This window comes from Coenobita brevimanus, chromosome 54, assembly GCF_032717465.1.
Source record: "Coenobita brevimanus isolate Jiangsu-jjx chromosome 54, ASM3271746v2, whole genome shotgun sequence".
In the NCBI taxonomy this organism is placed as follows: Eukaryota; Metazoa; Arthropoda; class Malacostraca; order Decapoda; family Coenobitidae; genus Coenobita; species Coenobita brevimanus.
In genome coordinates this window covers 25800290-25820156 of record NC_137007.1, presented here as the reverse complement: position 1 = coordinate 25820156, position 19867 = coordinate 25800290, and the positions used below count along the sequence as shown (strand labels likewise).

Genomic DNA, 19867 nt, shown 5'->3' with positions numbered 1-19867 from the left:
CACACACACACACACACACACACACACACACACACACACTCAAGCTAGGTGGACGTGTGACACCGGCCCTCCGCACCAAATCATCACGGCCAGTGGCATTACCTAAATAGTATCTTGTATGAGTCAAGCTCAGTACAGGTTAGACTAAATGATTGTTCATTATAAAAAGGAAAAAAATAATAAGTTTCAACAAGACTTGTAAAAACAGGAAATAGAACCAAGACGAAAGAATACGCTGAGTCATCTCTGAGGTTTGTTTACAACAAGACGGAGATTGTAAGTATATGCTTTGCACTTTAAGTATTGCAAAATGGATACATACTTCAGTAAAACAAATTTGGAAAAGAAAAGGGATAAAGGTAAAAAGCAAAATGATGATTTCTACCAAGAACTGGTTGAAGTAGAGACCCACAATAGACTGGTTGAACGTGTAAACAAACTAGAAATGGCTTTCAAAAATGAAATTGATGAAATAAAGAAGCAGATGCACTTGCAAAAGGAAGAAATAGAAAAACTAGGAAGAGAGGCCAATAAGAAAGACACAACCATCAGTGAACTAACCGTGGAATTGAGTACACTTAGGAAGAAAATTAGTGAAATGGCAAGTACAGTAGTCAATCACGAGAGTGTAATGGAAGAGTTCAAAAATGACACAGAGACAATTAGGCAAGTTAGCAGTCTTATTGACCAGAGCAGTGATATTGAGGAGAAGATAACACAAGTAAATGAAGCTGTGCAGAGCTACAAAAATGATGTAGAAACCACGTATGCAGAAATGGTGAAAGTAAAGAAAGACTTAGAAACAAGGGTGGAGGAAAAAAGCATTAAAAAGGAGGTGAAAACAATAATCCAAAACAATCCAAAGTTAGTCAGAGATTCAGTAGAGATAAACAAATCAATAGTAATCACTGGTATAGAAGAGGATGAAGTTAAAAACAAGATCACAAGAGACAAAAAGGAGATAGCAAATGTAATGAGCTTACTGAAAGAAGTATCAGAGGAAATCTGTAGTAAAGACATACAGGAACACAAAAGGTTAGGGAAATACGAGAAAAGTAAGACAAGACCTCTAAAGGTGACTTTCCAGAGTGTAAACACTGTGGAAGAGATACTAAAAAATGCAAAGAATCTTAAGGAAAAAGAAGAGTTCAAAAATGTATGGATAAAAAGATGCCTAACACAAGAGGAAATGGAATTACTGAAAGAGAAAAGGGAGGAAGGAAAAACAAAAAATGAGGGAAGATCAGAAGAGGACAAGAAGAAATTTTTTTACAAAGTAATAGGATTGCAGGTACAAAAGTGGTACACAAACAGGATGGAAGAAAACGGAGGAAGGTAGTAGAACCATGTCAGGACAAGTATATAAACAAGATGATAAGGTTGATGTACTCAAATGTAGATGGAATGGTATCTAAATTACTAGAGATGAATGATTATGTCAGAGAAAATGAACCACAAATAATATGCCTAACTGAAACAAAAATAATACCAAGGATATCAAATGACATACTAAACTTAGAGGAATACAATATATGGAGAAGAGACAGATATTTAAAAAAAGGAGGAGGAATTATAATATTAACTAAGAAAAATCTAAAAGTCAAGAAAATAAAACTAGATATACCATCACAAGTAGAACTGATTGCAGTAGAGATCGACACATCTGAAGGTAAAGTAATTGTAGCCAATTTCTACATGCCACCCAGATCAAACACATGGGAAAGAGACGAATATGAGGACCTGGCAGAGTGTACAATTCAGAGTGTAAGATCATTGCTACATAAAATGGAAGAGAAATCGGAAAGAATTATACTAACTGGGGACTTTAATACAAATATAAATTGGAATACTCTAGATATAAATAGCCAAGAAAGCTGTTGGGACCAAAAGCTCCTGGATCTCGTACAAGAGTTTTTCTTAACTCAACATGTGAGGGAAAACACCAGAAAAAGAGGACTTGATGTACCTTCAGTGCTAGATCTAATATTTACAAGGCAAGAAAATGATATTGACAGTTTAATATATCACCCTCCACTGGGCAAAAGCGATCATGCAATACTAAACTATAACTTCAGGATAGCATATGACATAGTAAACAGCAATAATAGTTAAAAAAGAGACTAAACTATAAAAAGGGAAATTATCAAGACCTAAAGAAGTATTTCTTAGAAGTTGATTGGGAAAATGAGCTTAGAGGACAAGATTTAAATGCTGTATATAAAAAATTTTGTGAATTTTATGAAATAGGAGTCCAGAAGTACATCCCACAGCACAAAGAAGCAGATAAGAAAATACAGAAATGGTTCAATACAGAATGTAAAAAATCAAAAGAAAGAAGAGATTTGTTGTGGAATAGATACAGAAGACACAACAGTGAAAGGGCGTACAGTAATTACAAACAGGCAAGAAACGACTATACAAGAATAAGGAGGGAAGCCCAAAAACAGTTTCAGGAGGATATAATAAATAAAAGTAGTGATCAACCAAAGCTGTTTTACAGCTATATCAGAAGCAAAACTAAAGTAAAAGATATAATACAATCCATTACGGACGAGGGAATCACTTATACACAAGAGAAAGATATTTGTGAAGCACTAAATAAGAATTTCCAATTAGTTTTTACAGAAGAAAAAAATTTTGAGAGGGACTATGTGGAACATGCATGTCCACACATACTACCAGATATACAAATAGCAGAAAAAGTAATACAGGAGGAGTTAAGTAGATTAGACAGAGGAAAAGCAAGTGGTCCTGATGAAATTTCATGTTGGGTATTACGAGAATGTGCAAAGGAGTTATGTAAACCATTATTTTTAATTTTCAAGAAATCCTTGAGTCAAGGTAAACTACCAGATATTTGGAAAAAAGCAAATATTGTCCCCTTATTCAAGAAAGGAAATAGACAAAATCCACTCAGCTACCGACCAGTATCACTGACCAGTGTTGTAAGCAAGGTATTAGAAAAACTTATAAGAAAAGCTTGGGTAAATCATCTAGAAGAACACAGTATGATAACAGAAAGACAGTTTGGTTTCAGAAAAGGAAAATGAAGTGTTACTAATCTGTTGAGCTACTATGACAGAGTAACAAACACAATACAGGAAAGGGAAGGATGGGTGGACAGTATCTATTTAGATTTCAAGAAAGCTTTTGACACAGTACCACACCAAAGACTTTTATGGAAACTGTACCATCAAGGAGGAATTCGAGGCAAACTGTTTTGTTGGATGCAAGACTTTCTCATAAAAAGAGAAATGAGGACAGTACTAAGAGGAAACTACTCATCATGGAAAGAAGTGACTAGTGGAGTACCACAGGGCTCAGTGCTGGCACCAATCATGTTTTTAGTGTATATAAATGATATAAACAGTAACACTGGAAATGAGAGCTATCTGAATATGTTTGCAGATGATGCAAAAATACATAGGAGAATTACTAACACAGACTCTTGTAAAGAGCTACAAGAAGAATTAAATAAACTTCATGAATGGAGTAGTACATGGCAAATAGAATTCAATGTGGACAAGTGTCATGTAATCAAGTTTGGTAAAAGTGGAAAAAGATCTGATTGGGATTATAAGTTAGGAAATAAAACCCTATATACATCAGAAAGAGAGAAAGACCTAGGTGTGATTATCAATAACAGACTATCTCCGGCTGACCACATCAGCGAGAAGGTACGCAACATGTATACACTGCTTGCAAATATGAGAATAGCATTCACATACATAAATGAAGACATGCTAAGAAGGATAATAACATCATTCATTAGACCAACCCTGGAATATGCATCAGTAGTCTGGAGTCCTCATCTCAAAAAGCACATAGACAAGATTGAAAAAGTTCAAAGGGCCGCTACAAGATGGATACCAAGCTTAAGGGACCCAAGCTACGAAGAAAGACTAAATAAACTGAATCTACCAACACTACAGGAGAGAAGGAAAAGAGGTGACATGATAATGCTATATAAATGCATATCAAGAAAGGAGAAAATAGACATAAATGATTACTTAACATATGGAGAAGCATCAGCAAGAGGACACTGCAAAAAACTGCATAAGAAGAGAGGTGATAAAGACGTAAGGAAATTCAGTTTCCCAAACAGAGCAATTGATCAATGAAATGCACTACCGAATGAAATAGTGTGTGCCAAAACAATTCACAAATTTAAGGATATGTACGATAAATATGGCTTAAGACACGGGACAGTACGAGCTTGACTCATTCCTGTAAAGATACACTTAGGTAAGAAGGTAAGAACACACACACACACACACACACACACACACACACACACACACATGAATGAACAGCCGGAGAGAGCAGACGTCCCAGCCATCGCTGCTAACCTTAAGTAGTTTCAGGAATTTTGTCTGTCCTGTCTCCTAAGGTCTTGTTTTAAATTTAAAATAATGAAAGTTAATAGACTACCAAAAATGTAAAGATTTATTGGCTAGAGTATACATGAATGTTTGTAGTTTTTTTCGGTAACAGCTGTTTTAGTACTTAACCAACATCAAACATTGCCGAAAATGTAAACAATGAGGGACTCTAATTTCAAGGATTTGATACAAATACCAATGTCATGGACCTGGTTAAAACATTAATTATGAGGATTAGTGAACTTGAAAAGAAAGTAGAGAATCTAGTGATAAAGGATGTGTCGAAAATACTGATACTACCATATGGAGTCTGATCCAATCCAATGAAACAGCGAATGAAGAGATTAGAAATTTGAAGCGTGAAAATGTTGTATTGAGGAGGAAACTAGAAGAGAGTACTGATAAAACGGAGAAGGTGAGTGAGTACTAATAAAACGGAGAAGGTGAGTAATGTATTAGAAGAGCATAGGGCAAAGTGGGCACACATAGAAGAAGAACAGAAAGAAATGGTCAGCTTAAGAGAGATCATCCAGGAAGAAAGGGAAATGAACAAGAAAAAAATGGAAGAAAATGTTGTGAAAATACTGAAGAAAAGAGAGAAAATAGTGAGAGAAACTGTAGAAAGGAACAGATGTGTGGTAGTATTTGGAAACAGGGAAGAGGAAGAAAAGGTTAGGTTCGTAAGACTCGAGAGAGACACGAACCTGTTGAGAGGAATATTAGGCAAGATTGACCCCGAAGGAGACAAGTGGGTAAAAGAAATTGAGGAAGTAAGGAGGATAGGGCCTTATAAGAAAGGGGAAACAAGACCAATGAGAGTCAAGTTTACATCAGAAAGTGTAATAAATGAGATACTTAAAATGACGTGGAAATTAAGCAAAGAGGCGGGGATGGAAAATATTATAATAAGAAAAGATCTGAATGAAGTAGAAAGAGAAGTTTTAAAATCATTAAAGGAAGAAGTAAAGGAAAAAAATGATAAGAGGACAGAGGAAGAATGTAATACTTTTTTTTTGGAGAGTATTGGGTATGAAAGTAAGGAAATGGTATTTAAGGAAATAGAAGTGAAGGAAACTAAGGGGGATGGCTGTGAAAGATCAGAAGTTGAGGAAGTGGTATGGACAGAGAGTAGGAGAGAAGAGGGTATTAAAAATGTCAAAAATAATTTGAAGGTGATATATGCTAATGTTGATGGTTTCATATCGACAAGGATCGAAATTAACGATTTCTTGAGAGAACATGAACCTGATGTCATGTGTTTTGTAGAGACCAAATTAAGAGAAGATATTGATGTTCATTTGGGAGATGGTAACTACAAACTGTGGAGAAAATACAGAAAAGAAAAAAAAAAGAGGAGTGATGATAGCAGTGAAGAACAACATAAATGTAGATACTGTGGAAATGGGAGAAGGCAGGGGGGTTTCAAGAATACTCCCCCAGTATCCCTGCTTGTCGTACGAGGCGACTAAAAGGGTTGGTGGTGGGTTAGTGCCCCACCCTGTAAAAAGAACTAACTAAAAAAGCAAATAAAGCGCCTCGGACCCGGACGGACCATACGTTGACGACTAAGGAACGGACAAAGGACATTCTGAGGTTAGGAACGTGGAATGTGAGAGGAATGAATGATGAAGTGAAAGAGAGAGAGATTGTCCAGGTGCTTGAGGATGCAAAAGTGGATATATGTGGATTGACTGAAACTAAATGGAAAGGTGAAAGGATGAGAGAATGGGAATACGTTGTAGGTATATGTGCGGGAGTCAGTGAGAATGAGAGGGCAAGAGAGGGAGTATGTCTGATGATAAGCAAGAAGTGGAAGGAGAATATAAGAGAGTATGGAACAGTGGGTGCAAGGATTGTATGGGTGAGGATGAAAGTAGGTATACAAGCATGGGCGATTGTATGTGTGTATGCTCCAACAGAGGATCGAGTGGCAAGAGTGAAAGATGAGTTTTGGGCGAGAGTAGAAGCATGTATGGACAAGTTTGAGAGGAGCGAGAGAGTGCTGTTGATTGGAGACATGAATGGCAAAGTTGGGAATGTACGAGTGGATGGAGTGGTTGGTCAGTGGGGTGTGCCAGCTGAAGTAGATGGGAATGGTAGTGCTTTGGTGGACATCTGTGCTGGTAAGGGGTTGGCAATAGCCAACACCTACTTTCGTCATAAGATGATCCACCGGTATACATGGAGAGTAATGAGGAGGATGGATGGTGAACTTGTTGAACGAAAGGCAATGATAGACTACGTGTGTGTGGATGAGCGAATGAGAAGACAAGTGTTGGATGCAAGAGTGTGGAGAGGGTGGGGGAATGGAGTCTCGGACCATCACTTAGTGATGGCCAAGGTAGAGCTGCAAAGAAAGTGGTTGAGGAGGCGAAGGGGAAGACAGGAGGAAACAGCTCCTGTGAGAAGAGTGGAGAAATTGCAAGATAGTGAGAAAAGGACAGAGTATAAGAGCATAGTGGAAGAAAGATTGGGAAGGTATGAGCTAGAGCAGATGGAAGGGGTGGAAGACGTATGTAAGATATTCACGGAAGAGATAAGCGCAGCGTGTGAGGCGGTTTGTGGAGTGAGGAGGAGATGCAAGGGTGTGCAAGGGACAGCATGGTGGAATGATAAGGTGAAACGAGCTGTGGAACAAAAGAAGAAGGCATATGGTGAATGGTTGGCAAGTAGAGGTAGGGGAGAAGATGAGAGAGAGAAGAGAGAGGTATATGTGAGCAGGAGAAGGGAGGTTAAGAGACTGGTGAAGGAGAGTAAGAAGAAAGTGGATGAAGAGTTTGGGAGGAATCTGAGTGTGAAATGGAGGGAGAGTAAGAAATTGTTTTGGAAGGAGATAAAGAAAGTAAGGCAGTGTGAAAGGGGAAATAGTAGGGGAGTGAAAGATAGGAATAATAGATTGTTGGTGGAGAAGAGAGAGAAAGTGAGGAGATGGAAGGAGCACTTTGAGGATTTGTTGAATGTAGAGAGTGAGGACAGTGTGAGTATAAGTGGTTGGGGAATGGCTGGGAGAAGAAGAGATGAGAGGAGGGAGGAAGAGATCAGTAGGTCGGAAGTAGTGGAAGCGATGAAGAAGATTAAGCTGGGAAAGGCCCCAGGAATTGATGGAGTGTGTGGTGAAATGCTTAGGTATGGGGGTGAGATTGTTGTGGAGTGGATATGGAAGTTGTGTAGATTGGCTTGGGAAGAGGGAAGGGTTCCAGAGGATTGGAAATCAGGTATAATTGTTCCTCTGTACAAAGGAAAAATGGAGAGAGAAGTATGTGGTAACCATAGGGGTATTTGCCTTCTTAGTGTGACTGGTAAAATATATGGTAGAATACTCATTGATAGGGTTAGGCATATGACAGAGGAGCTAGTTTGAGAAGAACAAGGGGGATTTAGGAAGGGAAAAGGGTGTGTAGACCAGATATTTGTTCTAAGATGTTTAGTGGAGAAGTATCTAGAGAAGGGAAGGAAAGTGTATGCTGCCTTCATGGACTTGGAGAAAGCTTATGACAGAATAGATAGGCAAGGTATGTGGAAGGTATTAAGAATATATGGAGTGGAGGGGAAATTGTTGAGTGCTGTGAAGAGTATGTATGAGGGAGCTAGGGCTACGGTGCGAGTGGATGGTGAGCTGAGTGAGTTCTTTGATCTCAATGTGGGACTGAAACAGGGGTGTGTAATGTCTCCATGGCTGTTTAATATATATATGGATGGGGTTGTAAAGGAGGTTCAAGGTAGGGCAGTGGATGTAGGGGTGGCCCTAATGAATGAGGGTGAGATTTGGAAGCTTCCGGTGTTGCTGTTTGCTGATGATACAGTATTGTTGAGTGAAGATGAATGGGAGTTGCAAGGTTTGGTGAATGAATTTGGGACAGTGTGTAGGAGGAGGAAGCTGAAAGTTAATGTAAACAAAAGTAAAGTTATGGTGTTTGAGAGGAATGAAGTCACAGAGTGTGCAGTGAGGTTGGATGGTGAGGATATGGAGAATGTGAGTGCATTCAAGTACTTGGGTAGTGTGATGAGTAAGGATGGAACTTTGGGGGATGAAGTAAATGAAAGGGTACAGCAGGGAAGGAAGGTTGTTGGTACACTGAAAGCAGTGATGAGAAATAGGGAGGTGAGTATGGAAGTTAAGAAGTCACTGCATGATGGTATTGTGATCCCTACCCTGACGTATGGAAGCGAGGCGTGGACCTTGCAAGAAGGGAACAAGTCAAGAGTGAGAGCAGTGGAAATGAGTTACTTGAGAGGAGCATGTGGAGTGACGTGGAGGGACAGGTTGACGAATGAAGAAGTGAAGGAACGTTGTGGGGTAGATGTGGATGTGGTTGAAAAGATTAGGAGAAATACACTGAGGTGGTTTGGACATGTGGAGAGGATGGAGAATGAAAGACTGACTAAGAGGGTGTATGTAGGTGAGGTGGAGGGAGGGAGAGGGAGGGGTAGACCGAGGATGAGTTGGAGGGATGGAGTTCAGAGGTATATGAGGGAGGGGGGGGTGAGTTGGGGGGAGGGGAGTCAAATGGTGGGTGACAGAGTGACTTGGAGGCGTTTTGTCTGCAGCCACCCTTTGCGGGATTAGGGCGTCGGGCTATAGATAGATAGATAGAAACTGGAGAGAATTTTAAGAGAGATATGGCGGTATTGTATGTTCCCCCAAAGACGAGAGCATGGAAGGATGACAAATACCATGAGATGTTGTCAGATATGGCTAGCTATTTGCAAAAAATAGAGAAAAGCAATAATATAATTTTGGTGGGTGACTTTAACTGTAAAGAGGTGAACTGGGAGGAATGGTACTCCGGAGGCGGCGAGGATTCGTGGGGCACTACGTTATTAAATACAGGTATAATAATGAATGATGTGATGACGCAGTGGGTCAAAGAAGAGACACGGTTTCGAGGTGAGGATACACCGACAAGGTTAGATTTACTGTTCACTAAAGAACCTGATGTAATAGAATCATTGAAATATCTCTGTCCTTTAGGAAAAAGTGATCATGTGGTCATTGAGTTCCTGATTTAATAGGGAACATCGAGCCAAGAGACGAGCTTCATAGACAGGGAAGATACAACTTTGGGAAAGCAAATTTTACAGGATTGAGAAACTTTTTTGAAAATGCGGATTGGAGAAAATTCAGAGAAACAAGAGAGATACAGAGGAAGTGGGATATCTTTCTAGACCTCTATAATTTGGGAGTGGAAAAATTTGTACCAAGAGTAAGAGGGAAAGAAAACAGGAAAAAGGAGTGGTTTAATAGAAGGTGTATGATAGCAAAAAAAGAGAAAGATAAGGCGTGGAACAATTGAAGAAAGAGAGGTAACGACAGAACAAAGGAAGAATATAAAAGAACAAGAAATGAATACACAAGAATACATAGAGAAGAAGAAAGGAATTTTGAAAAAGGTATAAGAGACAAATGCAAGGATGAACCCAAACTGTTTTATAGATTTGTTAATGGCAAACTGAAACAAAAGGAAGGAATCACCAAACTGAAAGTAGAAGGAGAGGTCTTTAAGGATGCGGCAATGCAAGCAGAAATAATGAACAAACGTTTCCAGTCAGTTTTCACTAAAGAAAAGGAGCTTGTGGAAGGGGAGGGAGTGATTAGAAATGTTCCGGTGATAAAAGATATAAAAGTGGAGGTACAGGAAGTGTATAAATTACTGGAAACTCAAGATGTAAGGAAAGCCCCAGGACCTGATGGAATTTCTAATTGGGTACTGAAGGAATGCAGAGAACAACTGGCGGATAAAATTCACAGTTCAATCATATGCTTACTGGAAGAGGGGAAAGTGCCACAAGAATGGAAGAGGGCAAATGTGGTACCAATTTACAAGGGAGGAAACAGGGAAGAACCCCTGAATTATAGACCAGTGTCTCTAACCAGCATGGTCGCTAAATTGTGTGAGAGAATCCTGAAAGACAAATGGATAAAATATCTGGAAGAGTTGAATATTTTGGCTGAATGTTAGTTTGGATTCAGAAGTGGAAGGTCATGCGTTTCTAACTTGTTGAGCTTTTACTCAAGAATGATTGACGTGGTACAAGAGAGAGATGGTTGGGTGTATTGTGTGTACTTAGACTTAGAGAAGGGCTTTGACAAGGTACCTCATAAGAGACTAATGTGGAAACTAGAATATATAGGAGGACTGGAGGGGAAACTTCTGGAATGGATGAAAGACTTTTTGAGAGACAGACAAATGAGGACAGTAATAAAGGATAGGATGTCTGGATGGAGGGAAGTAACAAGTGGAGTCCCTCAAGGCTCGGTGTTGGCGCCAGTAATGTTCCTGATTTATGTAAATGATATGGTAGATGGAGTGAACAGTTATGCAAGTCTGTTTGATGATGATGTAAAGATCTTGAGGAGGGTAGAGGTTGAGGAGGATTGTAAAATACTACAGGAGGATTTGGATAGGATACACAATTGGAGCCGGACGTGGGAAATGAAATTTAATGTAAAGAAATGTAAAATATTGGAAATGGGTAAAAGTAACAGGAGGCCATCACTGAATTTTTTGTTGGGTAATGAATTAATCACAAAAAGGAGAGGAGAGAAAGATTTGGGAGTGCTGGTCCAAGATAGTTTGTCACCAGAAAAGCACATTAAGAAGATAGTTGGAGAGACTTATAAATTCTTGACTAACATAAGAGTAGCATTTCATTACTGTATATGGATGAGGAGATGATGAAAAAATTGATAGTGGCCATGATCCACCCCAGGTTAGAATATGCAGCGGTAGTGTGGTCCCCACACAAAAAGAAAGATATAAACAAGATTGAGAGAATACAAAGAACAGCAACCAAGATGGTCCCCAGTCTGATAGACCTGTCATACAGAGAGAGGCTGGAAAAACTGGATTTGCCTTCGTTAGAGGAAAGGAGAAAGAGGGGAGACATGATTGCAGTGTTCAGGACCATGGTGGGAGTAGATAAAATTGACAAAGAAGATCTGTTTGTATGGGATAAGAGAGTAACAAGAGGACACGGAATGAAATTGAAAAAGTCAAGCTGCTTGAAGGATATCAAGAAATATAGCTTTCCTTATAGAAGTATGGACTTATGGAATAGCCTGGACAAAGAGATCGTCCGGTCTAAAAACTTAAACGAGTTTAAAGCTAAATTCAACTTATTGAGAAACAGCGACGGAAACCCACGAGCATAGTACATTCCGTGTATATCACAATTAGGTATATTAGGTAAATACTTAAATATTTGGAATGACTTAGACAAAGAAGTGGTGCATGAGAAAAACATTTATGTGTGTAAAGGTAGACTTGATAAATGTGGATATGGAGACAGGACAACACAAGCATTGCTCAATTCCTGTATACTGCAAATAGGTAAATACAAATAGGTAAATACACACACACGCACATCCCCTGCATCCCCCCTCTATTCCCCCCCGTCCCTGATTCATCCCTCATCATGCTCGGTGATTTTTTTATTTATTTATTTATTTTTTGTGTGTGTTTTTTCAAGAACTATCGGTCAATAACCAAATACTGTAATGGCGCCTGGTGATTTAGTGGGTAATTATGGCACCCCAATTGGATTGAGCCAGTGAAGGTTTATATCCAAGAGGTGGTTGGGGTTTATTAGTCACGTAATGCACTCAGTGATGAGTGAGGCTGGTCACTCGCATCTTAAATGTCAGGACCAACTCGCCTAGCCCCGGGCTCCTACACTCCTCATGGAACAATGTAGGATTGGATTAGCGATGGATGGATTGGTCATATTGAAATTCTGAAAACACCATAAGAAAGCTTGTAAAATTCTGCATCTAGACCTATGCTTTGTTGTGGGCAAAATTTTGGGCTAGGATGTTGGAAAGTTATTGGAACCTATTTTTACACTTTAACAAGTTTTATTCTCACTGCATGTCTTTACTTTTACTCATTGGTTTTGTGTGTTTTTATTTGCTTATCTTGTAGTATAAGCACCACCAAAAATGATGGTATTTATACCAATATATCCAATTTCCAGGGGCAGATTTGGCCCTGGAATTTTTTCTTTGTGTCAGGCTAAAACCCCCATAGCTAGGATGGAGGGTGGGGAGAAGAGAGGGGATGGAGGGAGGACTGGGAGAGCTGCATACACCACCACATCTGCATTCAGACATGCTCGTTTTTAACCTAGGGAGAGGGGAAGCACTTAGGAAATACTTTATTGTTACATCTTAATTTTAAACACTTTTCCAATACTGTAATCCCTCATTGATCAGGACGTGCAGTATCTGGACCTGTTCATTATCCTGATACTGGATGTTGGCTCAGTAAACTGTTATCTGAATTGACTTGCAATTGTCCAGATGAAAATGTCCCCAAGAACTTCGACCAGCCAGCTGACATGTTCAGACATTCAGTATCATGGCTGCTGGGCTCAACCCGTGAGCGTGCAATAGGCGGTAACCCACAACCAGAGCTAAAATGTCTGTCCGTCCTTATACTGAATGTTCGAAGTCACGCGCTGGTCCGATTACTCCCAGTGAACCTCCAGCACCCGAGTAATATGACTAACCGACAAGCAGTGTCAAAACATCCGTACGTATCCCCACTGAATGTCCAAAGTCGTGTGGCCACCGGGCTGTCTTTCCCAACTGCCTTCATGTGTCAAACACAGACCTCAAGCCATGAGTACATGTTCAGTGACAGAGGCAGTCTGCCTCTCTACCAAATGTTCAAAGTTGCCTGGTCACCAGGAGTTTTGCTTCCGAATGGCCACCATGCGTCTAACACAGGCCACAAACCACGAGTAAATGTATGGTAAAAGCACCCGTCCACCTCGTGACAGAAGGGTGAAAATCCTGCCCACAGCCATGCTTTTCCCCCCCTCTCCTGTCCCTCCTTCATTCCCTCCTGGCTCCCCCCTCACTCCTTCAGTCCCTCCCCTCCTTCACACTGATAGCACTGACTTGCGAGTCTTTAAAGTTTTGTGGCCCGGGAGCAGCTATCACTGGTGTCAGCTAACTGATTTTCCGACCATCATGAGTTTTTTTTTGGAGTTTTTTGTTTATGCATTGTTTCCTTGGTGTTTAGCATTAATATGGATAATCCTGTGTGTGTTTTGATGGCTAAATATGGCAGACTGACTTGAAAACAATGCCAAAATTAGGAGGGGTACTGTACATACAGTAGTGTGTAGGTAGTTTTATTTGGGGTGTCAGTTTTTTTTTTTTAATGGTTTTCTTGGTGTTTAACATTACTTTGGCTATTCCTGTGTGTGTTTTGATGTGTAAATTCCTGTGTGTGTTTTGATGTCTAAATATGGCAGATTGACTTGAAAACAGTGCCAAAATTAGGAGATGTACTGTATATACAGTAGTGTATAGACAGGGTGTTTTTTTTTTTTTTCTTGGTCTTTGGCAGTATTTTGGATATTCCTATGTGTGTTTTGATGTCAAAATTTGCCTGAATGGTGGGAAAACACTGCCAAAGTAAGCAGCGGTACTGTACAAATAGGTTATAGGTTGGAGGTTGGGTATAGGTAGGGTCAGGGTATAGTAGGGGGGATATTGTTCGTTATCCAGACATTGACACTACATGGACATACCTTTGGCTTTATTACGTTAGATAATTGAGGGACTACTGTACTGTACTGTACACTTTATACACCATATTATAAATGGTCTTACAAGCTATTGATGTTCACTTTGTATGTTTCACATATCACTCGTCACCCTTGGACTTTTTCCGATATCAATCAATCAATCAATCATTTCCTGTGGCACCCTCAGGGATGCATAGGGCCTCGATGAACTCACACCACCACATCCTATCTTGTGCTAACCCCTCAAGATCTCCCCAACACTCATCTCCAGCTTCCCGTCTCATTGTCCTCACCCACGTCTCTTTTGGCCTTCCTCTACCTCTCCTACCAAGTGCCACCCACCCTGGTGTACCTCGTACTATTCCTTGTCTCCTATACACATGTCCTAGCCACTTCCATCGTGAGAACCTAACATATTCATCGACCGGCTGCACTCCCGTTATTGCTCTAATTCTACTATTTGGTATCCTTTCCCACCACTTAACTCCTAATATTCTTCTAAGTGCTTTGTTTTCAAACACCAAGAATTTATTTTCCATAGTCACTGTGCTGTACCAAGACTCGTGTCCATAAATTAAGATACTCCTAACCATTACCTTATAAAGTTTGATTTTTGTATGCACAGAAAAATTTTTATTATTCCAAATATTTTTAAGCATTCCCATTGCCTGATTAGCCTTCTTTAACCTTTCCTCAAATTCAAAGTTCAAAGAACCATCCTTGGCTAAATAAGTACCTAAATATTTAAACCTATCAACTTGCTTTACAACCATACCTCCAATTACACATTCCTGCGCATTTTCCATATTCATATTGATTATTTCAGTTTTTCCACAATTAATAACCAAACCCACCTTGCGACCTTCACTCACCAAACAGTCCAACACTCTCTGCATCTCTTCTGGCCCATCATAAATCAAAACTATATCATCTGCATAATCTAAATCCAAAAGTTTCCTGTTCTCTCCCCAAAGTATATCTGCACCGGTTTCTGTTCCAACGCGTTTCATAATGTAATCAATGACCAATATAAATAGTAAAGGCGATAGAACACCACCTTGAATTACTCCGGACTTGACTTCAAACAAATCACTCAGACAACCATCAACCATCACTTTACAAAATGTGTCCTCATGCATGTTCATAATGACCCTCACAAACTCCTCTGGTATTCCATAATGTCTCATGATCTTCCCCATAGTCTCTCTCGAAACACTATCAAAAGCCTTTTCAAAATCAACAAAACAAAGACTTAACGGTACTCTCATTTCATTAACTTGCTGCATCAAATGCCTAACTTTAAAGATCTGATCATTGCAACCACGTCCCTTTCTAAAACCAGCCTGTTCATCCCTCAGAATACCCTCAACCACCGGCTCCAACCTATTTAACAACACTCTACTGAAAACTTTCAAAGCTATCGGTGACAAAGAGATTCCCCTCCAATTACCACATTCACTCAGGTCTCCCTTCTTCGGAACTTTAACAATTACACCATTCTTCCAAACCGATGGTAGTAACCCCGTCACCCATATCTTATTGAATAGCCTGGTCAAGATCATTATTAATCTATCCCCCTCCACTTTAAACATTTCCGGAAATAAACCATCCTCCCCTGGTGCCTTATTATTCTTTAACTGTTTTACTGCTTTCTCCACTTCTGCAAGCCTCAACTCTCCTGTTTCTATATTTAAATCTTCCTGAACAGATGGTATATCCTCTTCTGGTGGTATTGGTCTTTTAAGAACTGTCTCAAAATGCTCTTTCCATCTATTTTTAATATCTCCATCTTTGGTCAATAAATTTCCTTCCCTGTCTCTAACTGGTATTTCCTTGCGTTTACCTGCATTACCACTCAGTTCTCTAATCGATTCATATGCTATTCTTTGACTCTGTCCATCATTTTTGTTTATTAAGATTTCAGTCTCTGCAACCTTTTCATCCACACAATCTTCTTTTATCTCTCCTAGCTAACCTTCTTACTTCTGAATTCAAACTCCAGTACGCAGCTCTTGCTAATTCAATCTCTCGTTCATCAACGCATTGCATCTCACTCCTCAATTTAGCCTCACCTCTCTTTTTTATCATATCCCACGTTTCCTCTGATATCCATTTCTTTCTCCTGAATCAATGTCTCCTTCCAATCGTACATTCAGCAGTCTCATGCAAAACTTTGTTCACATCCTCCCACATCTCATCTACACTTCTCTCCCCCTCTTCCAACGTTTCCAACACCAAAAACCTATTTCTGCATTCTAATCTGAATTCCTCCTTTTCTTCTCCTTCTCTTCTAAGCTTAACAATATTGTATCTACCAACACCAGATTTTTCCTTCTTCTGATTTTTAAGTTTAAACCTTATTTTTGCAATGCTGAGTTGATGGTCACTACCAATATCTGCTCCCCATTTAACATGAACATCTAGCAGAGAACTTCTATGCCTCCTACTGATAGCGATGTGATCAATCTGATTTTTATATTTTCCACACGGCGACACCCAAGTTGTCTTGTGTATATTGCAATGCTGAAAGAGTGTGCCCCCGATGACTAAGTCATTTGCTAGACAGAAGCTTCCAAACCTCCGATATATAAGAATTTAGTCTGGTCGGCTCCTCGACTTAAATAAAAGTAACTTCCGGTACTGTATATTGAAGTCTGTTATATCAAGGTTTTATTGTATACTCTTATGCATGGTCTATTGCGGTATATACAGTACCATTCGTATCCAAGGCCACACTGACATGTTTCCATTTGAAACATCTTCTAACACACTCCACAGATGTAACACACTTGGTTGCCGTGTCCTGCAGTAGTGCAAAATGCACTCATTAAATCTTTTTTGTTAAATATTATTCATTATTTTATTCATCAGACACAGAAAAATAAAGTGAAGAAAGAAATCTTGAGTATTTATTGGTGAACTAATGATTTGGAAATAGTGTTGTACGATAGAGTTATCATGACTCCCCTCCTCACAGTGATGTATATGTCTGTGGCCCACCCATTTATTCCACACTAGACCGAAGTGACTTCACCCCACACTCGCCACTCAGCTGTTTTGCAGATAATGTACTATCTATCTATCCATCTATTGCCAGACGCCTCAGTCCCGTTTGGGGTGGCCACAAACAAATCGCCTCCAAGTCGCCCTGTTCCCCGCCATCTCACTGCCCTGCTCCCAACTCACACACCCCTCTCTCATATACCTCTCCACCCCATCCCTCCATCTCATCCTTGGCCTCCCCCTCCCTCTTCCTCGCTCCACCTCACTCACATACACTCTCTTCGTCAGTCTTTCACCCTCCATCCTCTCCACATGGCCAAACCACCTCAGTGTGTTCCTCATAACGCTTCCTATCACATCCACATCCACACCACAACACTCCTTTATACCCTCATTCGTCACCCTGTCTCTCCATGTGACTCCACAGGCTCCTCTCAAATAACTCATTTCCACTGCTCTCACTCTTGACTTGTGTCCTTCCAACAACGTCCAAGCTTCACTTCCGTACGTTAGAGTTGGTATCACAATACTGTCATGTAGTAACTTTTTCACTTCCATGCTCACTTCCCTGTTTCTTATCACTGCTTTCAAAGAACCAGCAACTCTTCTTCCCTGCTGTACCATTTCAAGCACTTCACCCTCCAAACCTCCATCCTTACTCATCACACTACCCAAGTACTTAAACGTACTCACATTTTCCAATTCCTCACCATCCAACCTCGCTGTACATTCACTGACTTCACCTCTCTCAAAGACCATCACTTTACTCTTCCCTACATTCACCTTTAGATTCCGTTTCTTACACACTCTCCCAAACTCATCCACCAAGCCTTGCAACTCCCCTTCGTCTTCACTCAACAACACAGTATCATCTGCAAACAACAGTACAGGGAGTTTCCAAACACTATCCTCTCTCACCAGGGCCACTCCAACATCCACTACCCTACCTTGTACCTCTTTTATTACTCCATCCATGTACAAATTCAACAACCATGGAGACATGACACATCCCTGCTTCAACCCAACTTTCAAAGAGAAAAATTCACTTAGTTCACCATCTACACGCACTGCAGCCTTCGCACCATCGTACATACTCTTCACAGCATTCAACAACTTCCCATCTACTCCATATATTCTTAACACTTTCCCCAATCCTTGTCTATCCACCCTGTCATATGCTTTCTCCAAATCCATGAAAGCCGCATACAACTTCTTTCTCTTCTCTAGAAACTTTTCCACTAAAGATCTAAGAATGAATATCTGATCTACACAACCTCTTCCCTTCCTAAAGCCTCCCTGTTCTTCTCCAACTAATTTCTCTGTTCTTTCTCTAACTCTGTCAGTATCCTACCATACACTTTTCTTATTATACTAAGAAGACAAATGCCCCTATGATTACCACACACTTCTTTTTCCCCTTTTCCTTTGTACAAGGGAATAATTATACCTGACTTCCAATCCTCCGGGACTCTACCTTCCTCCCAGGCCAATCTGCACATCTTCCACATCCATTCTACTACTATCTCTCCCCCATGCTTCAGCATTTCACCACACACTCCATCAATTCCTGGGGCTTTCCCTGATTTAACTTTCTTCATTGCTTCCACAACTTCTGTCCTAGTGATTTCTTCTTGTCTTCTCACCTCCCTCCTTCTCCCAGCCATTCCCCAGCCACTTATACTCGCATTACTTCCATCCTCTATGTTCAACAATGTACTAAATATGTAGGAATTACGTGCACAGTAGTTTTGTCAAAGAAAATAAACGCTTCATTTCTATTAGCTAGGAGTTTATTTTTTCTGCCAGTGCAAATGTGTTCGAATATAACAATGCCAATGCAAATACATTCTAAGATGACATCATCTTAGAATGCATTATGCCAATGCAAATGCATTCTAAGATGATATCATCTTAGATTGCATGTGATGACAGTGACAATGCAAATGTGTTATAAGATGAAATCATCTTTAAATGCATTTGATGTCAGTGCACATGCATTCCGAGATGACATCATCTTAGAATGCATATGATGACAATGCCAATGTAAATGCATTATAATATCATCTTAGAATGAATTTGCATTGGCACTAAAGAAAAACTCCAGCTGATAGAAATGAAGCATTTATTTTGCTTGACAATATTACTGTGCTTGCAATTCCTATGTATTTATTGTATTATATGCAAAGCAGAGTGAAAGGTGGAGTGACAGCAGTCATATGAGGAATAAATTGGTGGGCCATGGAAGTATAGAATACTGTGAGCAAGGGAGTCGTGAATATAACTCTTCTTTCTGAATCATTATTTCACCAATAAATGCTCAATATTTATTTCTGTAGTTTATTCTTCCGTGTTTTTATGAATAAAGTAATGAATAATATTTAACAGTGTCACTGGGTTTTTAAACTAATGCAAATATTTTATTTAAATGATAATAATGTTCAGTAATATAGAAGAGCAGGGACAATGATTGTCTTGCTAAATCAAGCAACGATTACTTTACGCTTGCTTGCTTCGCACGATTCTCTAAGAACGAGAATTTATAAACTTTCTCAGCAGTACTCAGCAGAGACTAATTACTCAATTGCTGTTTATTAGTACTGTTAGCCTCTGGAGAAAGTTACTTCATCCCTGACAATAAATAACTAATACTAATAATAGTATCAGGTTCTTGCTGGTGCTTAACTCCTAGGAGGCACAACGGATTTTAAGCTTAATACACAAGACTGGCCTAAGTACCAGTTATGAATGGCAAACGTTTATGCAAGCTAGGAGCTATAAGAGAAATAAGCTTAATTGCGGAGAAATGAAACAAGAGTTTACGTTACATTAAGCTCAAGAAAAAGAACTGTTAAATTTATTGATTACAAGATAAATTTAACGTTACATCTCAAAATGAATTCAAATAAATAGATCGTACTCACTCACTCACTCAAAAGCTAAATTCT

At 39.7% G+C, this 19867-nt stretch overlaps 1 protein-coding gene across 1 annotated transcript in view; it reads left to right on the top strand.

Annotated features, from left to right (window-relative positions):
* Positions 1 to 19867, top strand: part of LOC145401057 (uncharacterized) — a 601394-nt gene that overhangs the window by 150639 nt on the left and 430888 nt on the right. The window lies entirely within an intron of this gene.